The sequence below is a fragment of the Gopherus flavomarginatus genome, chromosome 2 (assembly GCF_025201925.1).
Source record: "Gopherus flavomarginatus isolate rGopFla2 chromosome 2, rGopFla2.mat.asm, whole genome shotgun sequence".
NCBI lineage: Eukaryota > Metazoa > Chordata > Testudines > Testudinidae > Gopherus > Gopherus flavomarginatus.
Window position 1 is genome coordinate 181,007,023 of NC_066618.1, and position 14,345 is coordinate 181,021,367.

At 41.4% G+C, this 14,345-nt stretch overlaps 1 protein-coding gene across 2 annotated transcripts in view; it reads right to left on the bottom strand.

Annotated features, from left to right (window-relative positions):
• Positions 1-11,240, bottom strand: part of TXNDC5 (thioredoxin domain containing 5) — a 73,547-nt gene extending 62,307 nt beyond the window's left edge. For both annotated transcript variants that reach the window (XM_050940138.1, XM_050940139.1), the window contains exon 1: positions 11,032-11,240. The gene's annotated coding sequence lies outside the window, so the exon portion shown is untranslated. The remainder of the gene's footprint in view (positions 1-11,031) is intronic.
• Between the last annotated feature and the right edge of the window lie 3,105 nt (positions 11,241-14,345).

Genomic DNA, 14,345 nt, shown 5'->3' on the forward strand with positions numbered 1-14,345 from the left:
TCTTTCAAAGCCAACTACAATTTAGGAAACTAAAAATTGTGATTCTCTCCACTCCCTCCTTAATTCTTAACAGAAGCACCATCACTCTTTGGTAAATGAGGACCAAGATTATGGCTTACAATAATTCAAAGGGACTTGGTTGTCAGTACTCAATGTTTATTTTATGCTCTCAGTGTGTCACTTATCACTGGATGTTTTTCAAATTCTTAATGATTAGTGAACTTTTTTTCCTTAACACTGATGATATCAAGTGCAGTATTTATAGTTTTATAGAAACTAAGAAGAATGATCTATTTTGTACGTGGATTCAACAACAAAAGAAAATAACTGACCTTTCTGATACATGCTTAGTTATTTAGATTTGGAAAAGAAGGCATTCTTAATTCATCTAAAACTTGATTCCTCTGTCCCACCGGCCCACAATTTCCCCTTTGCTAGTGCAACAACCTCCTCTGCAGTGGTCACCAGGTGACCAGCCTCACTGCAGCTGTTATCCTTATTAACTCTCTATCTCAGTGGTTCTCAAATTTTAGCAACCTTAGGACCCCTATTTTGATTTCAAATTTTTCAGACCCCTAAGCCCCCCGCTCAGCCCCAGGCCCTGCCCCCACTCTACTCCTTCCTCCAAGGTCCCACCCCTCCCCCACCTCTTCCCACTCCCGCTCCACTCCTGCCCCACCTCTTTCCATCCCCTTCCCCAAGCATGCCCTTGCTCCTCCCCCTCCCTCCCAGTGCCTCCTGCATGCTGGGGAATAGCTGTTCCCCAGCGTGCAGGAGCCGCTGAGAAGGATGGGGGAGGAGTTGATCTGTGGGGCCCGTGGACCCCCTGGAGTGCCCTCGTGCAACCCCCCAGGGGTCCGCAGACCCTAGTTTGAGAAATGCTGCTCTATCTCATTACCTGTTATTACTCCCCTTATGCCCTGCCTCTTAATATTTCCCTTCTTCTACTAGGTAATTATGAAGTTGCTCTATTATATTTTCTTATCATTTAAATAATTCTCTAAGATGTTGTGGGATTTATTTATATGAAAGACATTATATAATTAAAATGTTAATTATTCTTTGATGCTCCTTTCCATTCCTCCTCAACATTCAATCCCTTCCCTCCATATAGAAAAGAAGTTCACTTGAATGCAGCCAAATGCAAAGTCCTACATCGAGGAACAAGGAATGCAGGTCATGCCTATAGAACAGAGGACTATATCCTGGAAATAGTGACTATTAAAAGGATTTAGGGGAAATAATGGACAGGCAACTCAACAAGAGCGCTCTGGCAGAAAGGGTGAAAGCAATCCTTGGATGTATAAATAGGGAAGTAGTGAGTAGGAATAGGGAAGTGATTTTATGTATATGGCATTGGGAAAATTGATACTGAAATACTATGTACATAGGTGCCAACTCTGTGGGTGCTCTGGTGCTGGAGCACCCATGGGGAAAAATTGGTGGGTGCTTAGCACCCACCGGCACTCACCGCCCCACCCCAGTTCACCTCCGCCTCTGTTCTGCCTCTGCCTCCTCCCCGGGGCACACTACATGTTCACTTTTCCCCCCTAGCTACCAGTGCTTGCGCTGCGAAACAGCTGATTCGTGCGGCAAGCGCTGGGAGGGAGGGGGAAGGGGGAAACGCTGCGCACTCAGGGAAGAGGCGGGGCCGGGGCGGGGATTTGGGGAAGGGGTGCAATAGGGGCAGGGAGGGGACGGAGTTGGGGCAGGGACTTTGGGGAGGGGTTGGAATGGGGGCAGGGGAGGGGTGGGGAACGGCTGGAGTCGGGGCAGGGCCAGGGGGGTGTGAGCACCCACTGGTGCCGGGGAAAGTCGGTGCCTATGACTATGTACAGTTCTTGTCATGAACATAAAGCTAAGGGTAGCATAAAATCCCCCCTTTACCTGTAAAGGGTTAAGAAGCTCAAATAACCTGGTTGGCACTTGACCAAAAGGACCAATAAGACAGACAGCTGCAACAGCACAGCAGCCAGCAAACAGAGCTGTAAACAGGGGAGTTTCAGAGGGAGTTCTGTTGGAGGAGCAGGTTTTTGTATTTTTTGTATTGTATTGTGTAGTTTGTATGTGTGGAGGCTGCTAGGGGCAGTGTGCTGGGAGAGAAGCTGAGCCCTGTTTAGGGGGTGGGGCTTGTCTGCTTAGAGGTCCTATAAAAGTAACCAGCCAGTCAGGCAGTGGCATAGACAGATGCAGCGGCACAGCAGCCAGCAAACAGAGCTGTAAACAGGGGAGTCTGCAGAGGAGACTAAGAGACCTAGGTAGACAAACTGACAGACTAGTGAAGGGAGTGGGTGGTGGTCTGCCAGTGTTCTGGTTCCTGTTGGGGGTTTCTCTTGTTTTGTGTTTCTTGGACTAACAGGTTTTAGGTGGGAAGGCTATGACCAATACAGAGGCAGCAGTGAAAGACACAATGAGGATGACTGGATGTGGAAGCTGCAGCATGTACATGATCCTGGAGGGGGTACATGAAAAGAGTTTTGTCTGCATGAAGTGCCGCCTGACAGAGCTGTTGGAAGAAAAGATCCGAGGACTGGAGATGCAGGTGGAAACTCTGGTAGAGTTTAGAAGGGGGTTCGAGCAGATGATGGAGCAAAGACATGAGGAGGCTGAAGGGATGAGCTCAGACTTGCAGATGGCAGCAGGACCAAAGAATTCTGAGGAGAGACTGCTGGGTGAGGAAAGTGGACAGTGGAAGCATGTGACTAAGAGAACCAGGCAGAGGAAAAGATGGGCCAGTGAAGGAGAAATAGAGCTCAGGAACAGGTTTGCAGAGTTGGAAAATGAAGAAGGGGCACAGCAGGTGGTCGCTGAAGGTGAGAGGGCAAGGAAAAAGAGAAGAGCTGCTAGTCCTACAGGAAGAGGGGAAGAGTCAATGGAGACGACACCAAATATGAGCCCCAGAAGGATACGGGAAGGGTTGTGGAGGATTGCAAGGGTGAACAGGAATCGAGAGGACTTGCAGCCAGTGGAAGCAGGGGATAGACCGGAGAATCACACTGTCACCAGGAAAAGGCAAGTCTACGTGATTGGAGACTCCTTACTGAGAAGAATAGACAGGTCTGTAACTAGAGCTGATCTGGAGAACAGAAGGATGTGCTGTCTGCTGGGTGCTAAGATACGGGATGTGGACCTGAGGCTGAAAAGGATCCTAACGGGAGTGGGAAAGAATCCGTTGATTGTCCTTCATGTGGGAATGAATGATACGGCTAAATTCTCGCTGGAACGTATCAAGGGAGACTATGCCAGACTGGGGAAGACGCTTAAGGAAATTGAGGCTCAGGTGATGTTCAGTGGGATTCTGCCGGTTCCTAGAGAAGGGCAACAAAGGTGTGACAAGATTATGGCGATCAACAGATGGCTCATGCAGTGGTGCTATAAGGAGGGCTTTGGGATGTACAGCCAATGGGAAGCATTCATGGACAGAAGATTGTTCTCTCGGGATGGACTTCACCTGAGTAAGAAGGGAAATAGACTTCTAGGATGGAGGCTTGCCCAACTGATTAAGAGAGCTTTAAACTAGGAATTTGGGGGAGATGGTTGAGAGATGTCCAGGTAATCTCCACGCCGGAATTTAACATTGAGAAGGAAGAAAACAAAGTAAGAGAGGATACAGCCGTGGTTAGAAGAATTGACATCAGGAGGAAGGGTAGTGTAGGTACTAGTCTAATAGGTGATGCTGGTGGTAGAATATCTGTGCCTAACCGGGTAAAGAATGTCAGTGAAGCCAAACAGCAAAAATTTAGATGTCTGTACACTAATGCGAGGAGTCTAGGTAACAAAATGGAGGAACTAGAGCTACTGGTGCAGGAAGTGAAACCGGATATTATAGGGATAACAGAAACATGGTGGAATAGTAGTCATGACTGGAGTACAGGTATTGAAGGCTATGTGCTGTTTAGGAAAGATAGAAATAAAGGCAAAAGTGGTGGAGTAGCATTGTATATCAATGATGAGGTTAACGGTAAAGAAATAAGAAGTGATGAAATGGATAAGAGAGTCTGTCTGGGCAAAAATCACACTGGGAAAGAAAGCTACTAGAGCTTCCCCTGAGATAGTGCTTGGGGTGTACTACAGACCGCCGGGATCTGATCTGGATATGGATAGAGACCTCTTTAATATTTTTAATGAAGTAAACACTAATGGGAATTGTGTGATCATGGGAGACTTTAACTTCCCAGATAGTACTAGTAACAATAATAAGGCTCATATTTTTCTGGATATGATAGCTGATGGATTTCTTCACCAAGTAGTTGAAGAACCAACAAGAGGGGATGCCATTTTAGATTTGGTTTTGGTGAGTAGTGAGGACCTCATAGAAGAAATGGTTGTAGGGGACAACCTTGGTTCGAGTGATCATGAGCTAATTCAGTTCAAACTAGATGGAAGGATAAACAAAAATAGATCTGGGACTAGGGTTTTTGATTTCAAAAAGGCTAACTTTAAAGAATTAAGGAAATTAGTTAGGGAAGTGGATTGGACTGAAGAACTTGTGGATCTGAAGGCAGAAAAGGCCTGGAATTAATTCAAGTCAAAGTTGCAGAAACTATCAGAAGCCCTGCATCCCAAGAAAGGGGGAAAAAAAACATAGGCAGGAGTTGAAGACCAAGCATCTCAGAGAGGTGATTAAGAAAAAGCAGAAAGCCTACAAGGAGTGGAAGATGGGCAGGATTAGCAAGGAAAGCTACCTTATTGAGGTCAGAACATGTGGGGATGAAGTGAGAGACTAAAAGCCATGTAGAGTTGGACCTTGCAAAGGGAATTAAAACCAATAGTAAAAGGTTCTATAGCCACATAAATAAGAAGAAAACAAAGAAAGAAGAAGTGGGACCACTAAACACAGAGGATGGAATGGCGGTTAAGGATAACCTAGGCATGGCCCAATATCTAAATAAGTACTTTGCCTCAGTCTTTAATAAGGCTAATGAGGAGCTTAGGGGTAATGGAAGGATGACAAACAGGAATGAGGATATGGAGGTAGATATTACCACATCTGAGGTAGAAGCCAAACTCGAATAGCTTAATGGGACAAAATCGGAGGGCCCAGATAATCTTCATCCAAGAATGTTAAAGGAACTGGCACATGAAATTGCAAGCCCATTAGCAAGAATTTTTAATGAAGCAGTAAACTCAGGGGTTGTACTGTATGACTGGAGAATTGCTAACACAGTTCCTATTTTTAAGAAAGGGGAAAAAACGTGATCCGAGTAACTATAGGCCTGTCAGTTTGACATCTGTAGTATGTAAGGTCTTGGAAAAAAAATTTGAAGGAGAAAGTAGTTAAGGACATTGAGGTCAATGGTAATTGGGACAAATTACAACACGGTTTTATAAAAGGTAGATTGTGCCAAACCAACCTGATCTCCTTCTTTGAGAAGATAACAGATTATTTAGACAAAGGAAACGCAGTAGATCTAATTTACCTAGATTTCAGTAAGGCATTTGACACGGTTCCACATGGGGAATTATTAGTTAAATTGGAAAAGATGGGGATCAATATGAAAATTGAAAAGTGGATAAGAAACTGGTTAAAGGGGAGACTACAACAGGTCGTACTGAAGGGTGAACTGTCAGGCTGGAAGGAGGTTACTAGTGGAGTTCCTCAGGGATCAGTTTGGGGACCAATCTTATTTAACCTTTTTATTACTGACCTTGGCACAAAAAGCAGGAATGTGCTAATAAAGTTTGTGGATGACACAAAGCTGGGGGGTATTGCTAACACAGAGAAGGACCGGGATATCATACAGGAAGATCTGGATGACCTTGTAAACTGGAGTAATAGTAATAGGATGAAATTTAATAGTGAAAAGTGCAAGGTCATGCATTTAGGGGTTAATAATAAGAATTTTAGTTATAAATTGGGGACACATCAGTTGGAAGTAACAGAGGAGGAGAAGGACCTCGGAGTATTGGTTGATCACAAGATGACTATGAACCGCCAATGTGATATGGCCGTTAAAAAAGCTAATGCAGTTTTAGGATGCATCAGGCGAGGTATTTTCAGCAAAGAAAAGGAGGTGTTAGTACCGTTATATAAGGCACTGATGAGACCTCATCTGGAATACTGTGTGCAGTTCTGGTCTCCCATGCTTAAGAAGGATGAATTCAAACTGGAACAGGTTCAGAGACGGCTACTAGGATGATCCAAGGAATGGAAAACCTGTCTTATGAAAGGAGACTCAAAGAGCTTGGCTTGTTTAGCCTAATCAAAAGAAGGTTGAGAGGGGATATGATTGCTCTTGATAAATATATCGGAGGGATTAATATTAAGGAGAGAGAGGAATTATTTAAACTTAGCACCAATGTGGACACAAGAACAAATGGGTATAAACTGGACACTAGGAAGTTTAGACTTGAAATTAGATGAAGGTTTCTAACCATTAGAGGAGTGAAGTTCTGGAACAGCTTTCCAAGGGGAACAGTGGGGGCAAAAGACATATCTGGCTGTAAGACTAAGCTTTATAAGTTTATGGAAGGGATGGTATGATGGGATAGCCTAATTTTGGCAATTAATTTTGGCAACTGATCTTTGATTATCAGCAGGTAAGTATGCCCAGTGGTCTGTGATGGAATGTTAGATGGGATGAGTTACTGCAGATAATTCTTTCCTGGGTGCTGGCAGGTGAGTCTTGCCCACATGCTCAGGGTTTAACTGATCGCCATATTTGGGGTCGGGAAGGAATTTTCCTCCAGGGCAAATTGGCAGAGGCCCTGGAGGTTTTTCATTTTTCCTCTGCAGCATGGGGCACGGGTCACTTGCTGGAGGATTCTCTGCAGCTTGAGGTCTTCAAACCACAATTTGAGGACTTCAATAACTCAGACATAGGTTAGGGGTTTGTTATAGAAGTGGACAGGTAAGATTCTGTGGCCTGCATTGTGCAGGAGGTCAGACTAGATGATCATAATGGTCCCTTCTGACTTTAAAGTCTGAGTTTATGAGTAATAAGGATAAGGGGAGAAGATACTCTCAAATCGGGGGGGGGGGGGAGTTTGCATTGTGCTGTGTGGGTTGTTGTTCTCGCTGAGACAAAGAGAGAGACCAAGCAAGTAATCCAGCTCCTACTGAAATGAGACATCTAATATTACAGGAATGTAAGTAATATCAAGAAAATGTGTTAGATTATATTTTGTTTAAGCTTATGAATTATCCCTATGCTAAGAGGGAGGTTTATTCCTGTTTTTTTGTAACTTTAAAGTTTTGCCTAGAGGGGAATCCTCCGTGTTTTAAATCTTATTATCCTGTAAAATTACCTTCCATCCTGATTTTACAGAGGTGCTTCTTTTATTTTGTTCTTCATAATAAAGTTCTGTTTTTAAGAATCTGATTGGGTTTTTAGTGTTCTAAAAACTCAAGGATCTGGTCTGTGCTCACCTTGGTTACCTATTTGGTTAATATATTATTCTCAAGCCTCCTCAGAAAAGGGGGTGAAGGATCTTGGGAGGATATTTTGTGGAAATAGGAACTCCAAGTGGTCCTTTTCCTGGATCTTTGTCTAACTCACTTGGTGGTGGCAGTGATACCGTCCAAGGGCAAGGAAGAATTTGTACCTTGGGGAAATTTTTAACCTAAGCTGGTAGAAATAAGCTTAGGGTGTCTTTCATGCGGGTCTCCACATCTGTGCCCCAGAGTTCAGAGTGGGGAGGGAACCCTGACAGTTCTGGTGTCCACATTTTTAAAAGGATGCTAAAAAAATAGAGAGGTGCAAAAGAGAGTCACAAAAATGATTCAAGGGCTGGAGGAAAATACCTTATAATTAAAGACTAAGGGCTTGTTTGCATGGTGCATTAGTGTGCTCCAGCATGTTACACACTAATTGTCTGTGTAGACCTTGCTGGTGCACACTGAAAGTTTCCTAGTGTGTGTTCATGTAGTCCCGTTTCAAACAGTACTGTGTCAAAAGGCACTAGGTAATTTTTAGTGCATTGCAGAAGGTCCACAAGGACAGTTAGGGCGTGGCATACTAGTGCACACTAGAATTTACACCCTAGCTGATAGGCACGAATGCACCATGTAGATAAGCCCTTAAAGAGCTCCATCTGTTTAGCTTATGAACAAAAAAAAAGATTAAGGGGTGACTTGATTACAGTGTATAAATACCTACCTGGGGAGTAAATTCTGGGTACTAAAGGGATCTTTAATATAGCAAAGGAAGACATAACAAGAACAAATGGCTAAAAGTTGAACTCAGAGAAATTCAAATTAAAATATTTTTAACAGTGAAGATGATCAACCACTGGAACAAGCTACCAAGGAAAGTGATGGATTCCCCATTTTTTGATATGTTCAGATGAAGTCTGGATGCCTGTCTGGAAGATATGCTTTAGCCAAGCACAAGCTCTTAGGCTCAATAAAGGGGTAATTAGGTGAAATTTAACATCCTGTGTTATACAGGAGGTCAGACTAGATCATCTATTGGTATTTTCCATCCTTGAATCCTAGGAATATGGGCCCTACACTGAGTCTAAGTAAACTATGGTTTTAAATTGAGTTGGAATATTAGCATGAGCAATACGCTCAAAACATGTGATCAAAAAAATTAGATCAAGAATAAGATCATGAGAACAAAGAGTTGTCTGTGTTAAATGTGAAGTGACCCTGGAAATACCAGCATCATCATATTGATGGTCTCAGCAGAAGTAATAGAAATATAGAAAACATGGCTGATTGGGCACCAGGTGCAGAACTTAGTCCTAAGATTCCCTTTTTGGTCTTTGGCTAAAGTCCAACAACCAGCAATAATATTGTTTGTTATTGTGTATAAAAAGCAAGACTTCCAGAAGTTTTTTTTTTTTTTGCCAGAGCTTTTTCCTTACCCCTTTGTAGTTACAGCATAATGGGAAGGAATATCCTGAACCTGTTTCTGTTGTGAGTATTTTGGCCAATGCTTGTATGTGTATTGCTGTTAAAATATAAAATATATGCTTGTACCAGTATTTTGGATGAAATTAACACCAAGTGGCCTTTAGACTAATAAAGAAATACATGTGTGGAAGCTGAGTCATAGTTAACCTTCATAAACTTAGAAGGGAAATTATTTATGACAGCTTGACTGGCCCAGGAATGCCCCCTATGTCTGGGAGGGAGAGGGAGAGAAGAAGGTAACATGGGTGGCATAAAGCCAGTGTAGATGCCTCCAAGATTTCCTTACATCAGAGGAACATCCACCTGCTCCGATAAGATACTTCTCCTTACCCCTGGGAACCATGGATCAGAATCTAGCTTGTTGTGTACAAAGGAGGAGTAAGAATTTGACATTGACTGAATGTATGGGGTAAAAGATAAAGGGAAATTTCCAAGACGACTCCTATTTTACAGGACTCAGTGATAGGGAGAATGGTGGTATGTTCAATAGTGACAGAAACATGGGAGTGGAGGGTAGAGAAGGTTTTGAAAGAATTTTAAGGAGCTCAGTTTTCAGTTGATGGTGAGAAATTGAAGAATGTTGTCAGAGAGGTTGAAATGAGCACTTGGATAAGGAGAAAGGAAGGGAGATAATCGGAAGTGGAAAGGTAGATTTTTTCATTGGTACTCAAAGACATGCTAGCAGGTAAGGTCACTTAGAGTGTACAGAAAAAAGAGGAGAGGGCCAAGGACAGAACTGCGTAGGACCCCCTACAGAAAGTGGGAGGGGGAAAGAGGAGCATCGATCAAAAGAGAAGATAAAGAAGCAGGAAAAATGGGAGGATACTGCACAAAAATCCAGGGAGGACAAGTTGTCAAGGAAGAAGTGATCAACAATGTTACATGCAGCAAAGAAATGTTCCAGCACTCCTTTGAAAGGGGAAAACTGTCCAGTTACTGTTTGGAAACCAGTACAACTGTACTCCTGAACAAAGAGAAAAATCCAGAAGTCTGTAGATCATTCTGACCAATCTCATTAATTAAGCTAGAAAATAAAATACTGGCAAAATCAGCTCTCTCTGATCCTATCACTATCAAATCATACTGACCAATGTAGCTTTACTCCAGGGAGAGCAACAAATCATAACATTTGGTGAATACTAAACGTCATTGCATAGTACAAATAATTAACAGCATCCTAGCATTAGATGCAGGGAAAACTTTTGATAGGATTTTTTAGGCTTATTTTTCTGTAGTATTGGAGAACTTTTTGATTTTGCACATCAATTTATAACCTCCATAAACTGTTCTATTGCTCTCTATGTGTATTCCTTCATCTGAACAGGTACCAAGCAGGGATTTCCTGCTTAAGGAGCAGAAACAAAGCAAAAGTTCCCCTTTGTCACTTCTTCTAGGTGTTGAACTGCTTGCAATAGCTGTCAGAGATTCTCCAGAGTCAGAGCAGAACAATCCTTAATACAGAATGCAAAATTTCTTTTTTTCTGGATGGCATCTGCCTTATCTGATTGAAACATAGGCCTCTCTTCAATTCCTTAAAGAAATCTTAGAAGTCTCATTTAGTTTTCATGTAAATATGACCAAATCAGAGACAAACCAGTGAGACTGTTTAATTGTCCTTGTTGATGTTTCTGTGAGGGATTCAAATACCTCACCTATTTATACTAACAGTGCTAAACCCATAACCCCTTTTATATACCTTAAAAGATGGCATCTCTCACAATTTTCTATGTTAGGCCCAGCCTACTTGACAAAAGTGAATGTCCTTGCTCGAGTGTTACACTTCTCAAAAGTCCACCTAGTATTTATATCTACTTCGTACTATAGCATGGAGACCAAAAACAAGTTGTTGAGGCTATAAAGACAGAAAACAACTAGAAATTCTATAACTGGACAGCGGTAATTCAATATGTTTGGAACAAGATTACTTTTTACAGAAACTCAAAGCAACAGCCTCACTTGCCAAAGCCTGGAAGCAGCATATTTATCTCTTTTTATTCCTTTCAACCTGATTTATGGCAAAGACAATTTGCTCTCTCAGTAAATCAGACAATATCCTACCCCAGAGAACCACACTGCAAATATGGAGAAAGAAACTTTTCTCCCTCAAGAGACCAAACAACATCCTGTCCTAGCAGACTACTCTAAAAATATGGAAAAAGAAAAACAGGTACCTGGGTGTAATGCCAAAATTCTCACCAACTTCCTGGATAGTCAGGCTCCCATCTTTTCCCGCAGAATAGAATGACACTAACTTTAAAAGATGTTTATATTAAAGGATTATCAACAATTGGAGACTCAGAGCATAATACTACTAAATTTTGAACAGCTCAGAATTAAATTAAATCTACTTTCTTGATTGTTGTATATGTACTTGCAAATTAGACACTTCCTAGATACAGTTACTAAAGAAAAAACTGCACTATTGGCAAACCAAACAAACCACCACTCAGCGGGTGCCTAACCCAAATAAGTTTCTATTTTTACTGCACAAGTTCTTCACCGAAAAACACTTCACAAGAGTACACTTTACATTCTACACCCTGGATTTGAGCTCTTAAGATTCCTTTAAAGATAATCAATGGCAAAAAGCACTTGGTTACCACTCTGAAGCCTGTTTCGAGCATTTACAAGTAAATGCAGTACTTTGTGCTACATAGATATTGCTATTTTCCTTCCATTTTGAAAAAAAAATTACATTTATCTACATTTTAAATGCTCCAAATAGACATTACAAATCACTCTCACTCATATATTGTTTATTGAGCTGTCATTACATATGCTGGTTTTGGGCACTTATTCCCCGTTTCATGATTCAAGTTGGCAATTGAAGGTCAGGGCTTGATTTCCATTTATTTTAAGGCCCCTTTGCTCTGCTCTGGTGGCATGAAAGGATCTGAAATTTGGTGTACATTATATTTATATTCATTTTAAGGCCCCTTTGCTGTAGCAAAGTGGTATAATGAGTAACAGATTGTCATAATTTAACCCTTTATTATACTTAGGGGAGTTGAACCATAGGACCAACTCCCCAACATTGACTTAAGAGTATTAATTAAGAACAATTAAGAATAAATGTCTATGGTGTGCAAAAAAGTTTATCCTTGCTCAACTGACTATATCAAGAAAATTCATATTACAGATGTGGTAACAAAGTTGAAGTACTTTAAACTACTAAAATCAGCCCATCAGATCAGCAATATCAATAAAAACTACTGTAAACTATGGCATGAATAGATAATGCCCCTGTAACTTCAGTAAATGATAAATCAATTGACTACCAACTCTAGAGATAGCCAACTTATATTTAAATTATTCAATTTGTTGCCCAGATCTGTTGGTCAGGAGATGGAAGGATAGGGTTTCTGGGAAAAGTGAAGTGTTTCAGGAGACGGCACTCAGCAACACATGAGCAGGGGCAAAGAATCAGATATTGGGGGTGAACCAAGGTTGGTAGTTGGTGAAACAAACTTTGTGTGGGACAGAAGACGACCTTGTCTACATGTGAAAGTTGCACTGGTTTAACTATAGGTCTGATTTCAAACTGATTTGTTAAACCAGTGCAAACCCCTAGTGGGGACACATTGATTTTGGTTTAAGAGTGACTGAGTTCAGTTGAGCTTAAATTGATTAGGAAACAGTGTAAGCTAACCTGAAATATGTCACTCTTAAACCGAATAAAAAAGAGAGTGTCTGCACAAGGATCTGTACTGGTTTAAATTAAATTGGTTTAAAAACAGGTTTAAGTTAAATCTCTGCAATTTTCTCATATAGATAAGGCAGAACAAAAAAGTCATGGATGAAAGAGAGATAGGAATGGAGGAATTCAACAAAAAAGTCAGTGGAAGAGAGGGAGGTGAGAGATGTCATGGACAATGATGGATTAAAAGTTATGGAAAGGTTTGGTGGAGGCAGGTTGACGATGATGAAGGAAATGAGGATGAGCAGACAGAAAGCAGAGAAACTGCAGGGTTTAAGGGAAGACAAGATCAAGCAAGTGGCTGTTTTGGTGAGGAAGAGACTTGATTGTCAAAAGAGACATCAGTATAGAAATAAAGAAGAGTGAGAGAACAAGGTGTAAGGATTAAAGAGGAAGGAAGTTGAGGAGGAGTCCGGGGAAGACAGTAGACAACAGCTAAATGGAGTAGGAGACGATAGTAAATTCAATGGAGTATTGTTCAAAAGAGGCAGAGGAATGGGAAGGGGGTTGAGGTAAGTTTAGTTGGAAGAGGTAGAAGAAGGAGAGAAAAGGCCCAGCACAGTTCTTTGGGGACAATTTGAGGCACAAGGCATCAGAAAAGAGGGGGCCTACCAAGAGACACAGTAGCTGCAGAGGCTGTCTCAGATAGGAAGTGAAAGGAGATTGAGAGAACAGCATGTAATCAACCACAAGTGAGTGCCAAGGCTTTTTGATAATCATAGCAAACAAAAGATACTGAGTTATTACAACCTGCCTGTTACGTATGCAAAATACCATATGGAGATTGAGATGACAGATTGTACTGCTAAATCAACAACATCCTACAGATATTTAATAAAAACTTAATCACTCCCAGTAGGCACAGGATGTCTTCATCAATACAAGACAGAAAAATGTGTTGATCTCTGGGGAAAAAAGAAAAGCCAGTCATGTCTCTCAGTAGCAGCAAGCCATGTGAGTTTAGGAGTGACACAAGGACTCGTAGTTCTATGATCAGAGGACAATACATGCTGCCAAGGCAATCTACTTGATTTAAGGTTTTTAGAAGTCTTTGACAAACTAGTCTCATGCTTTACACAGTTTTCAGCACCTGTTGGAACAGAATTTAGGGAGTTTTAATGAGTGCTCTGTCAATGTCCATGGAGTGTGTCCATGTTAAATAAAACTCATGGTGCACTGATTCAAGGAGCTCCCATAACTCAGAACATGATGAATTGTAGGAGCAGAAGGGCAAGGAGACAGGTTAAGCTGCGCCATTCTTCAAAAAATAAAATTCTGCCATTTAATCCTGAAAGGAGAATTAATACAAGGTGCACACTCTGGGCCAAATTCTGGGCTGAATTACCCTTGTGTAAATTGGGAATAACTAAAGAACAGAATTTGGTGCGGTGAATATAAACTGCTTACTTTTTACAATATTGTGGGAAACTAATTCCAATAAGAATTACTAGCAATTAATCTTTTCAGTATCTGGTGTATTTAGAGAGAGACTTCACCTGAAGAAAACTCTTCTGATTTTCCAATAAACTGGATTCAGAAACTGTCATCTTTTCCCCCAGGAAATAATAGCCATTCTCCAACTGCAAGGACATAAGGCAGAATTATTTTCTCAAAGTACGCTGGTGTAAATCTGGAATAACTTAATTTACGTGAATGCTGGAGAAAAGTTAGTCATTCCAGCTTATTGAAATGCAATAAACACATAACCCGACAATGTCATTTCTGCTAGGTCACTTTATAGAGTAGAAATGCACTGAGCCTCTCTGGCTCAGTTCCCCCATATGTAAA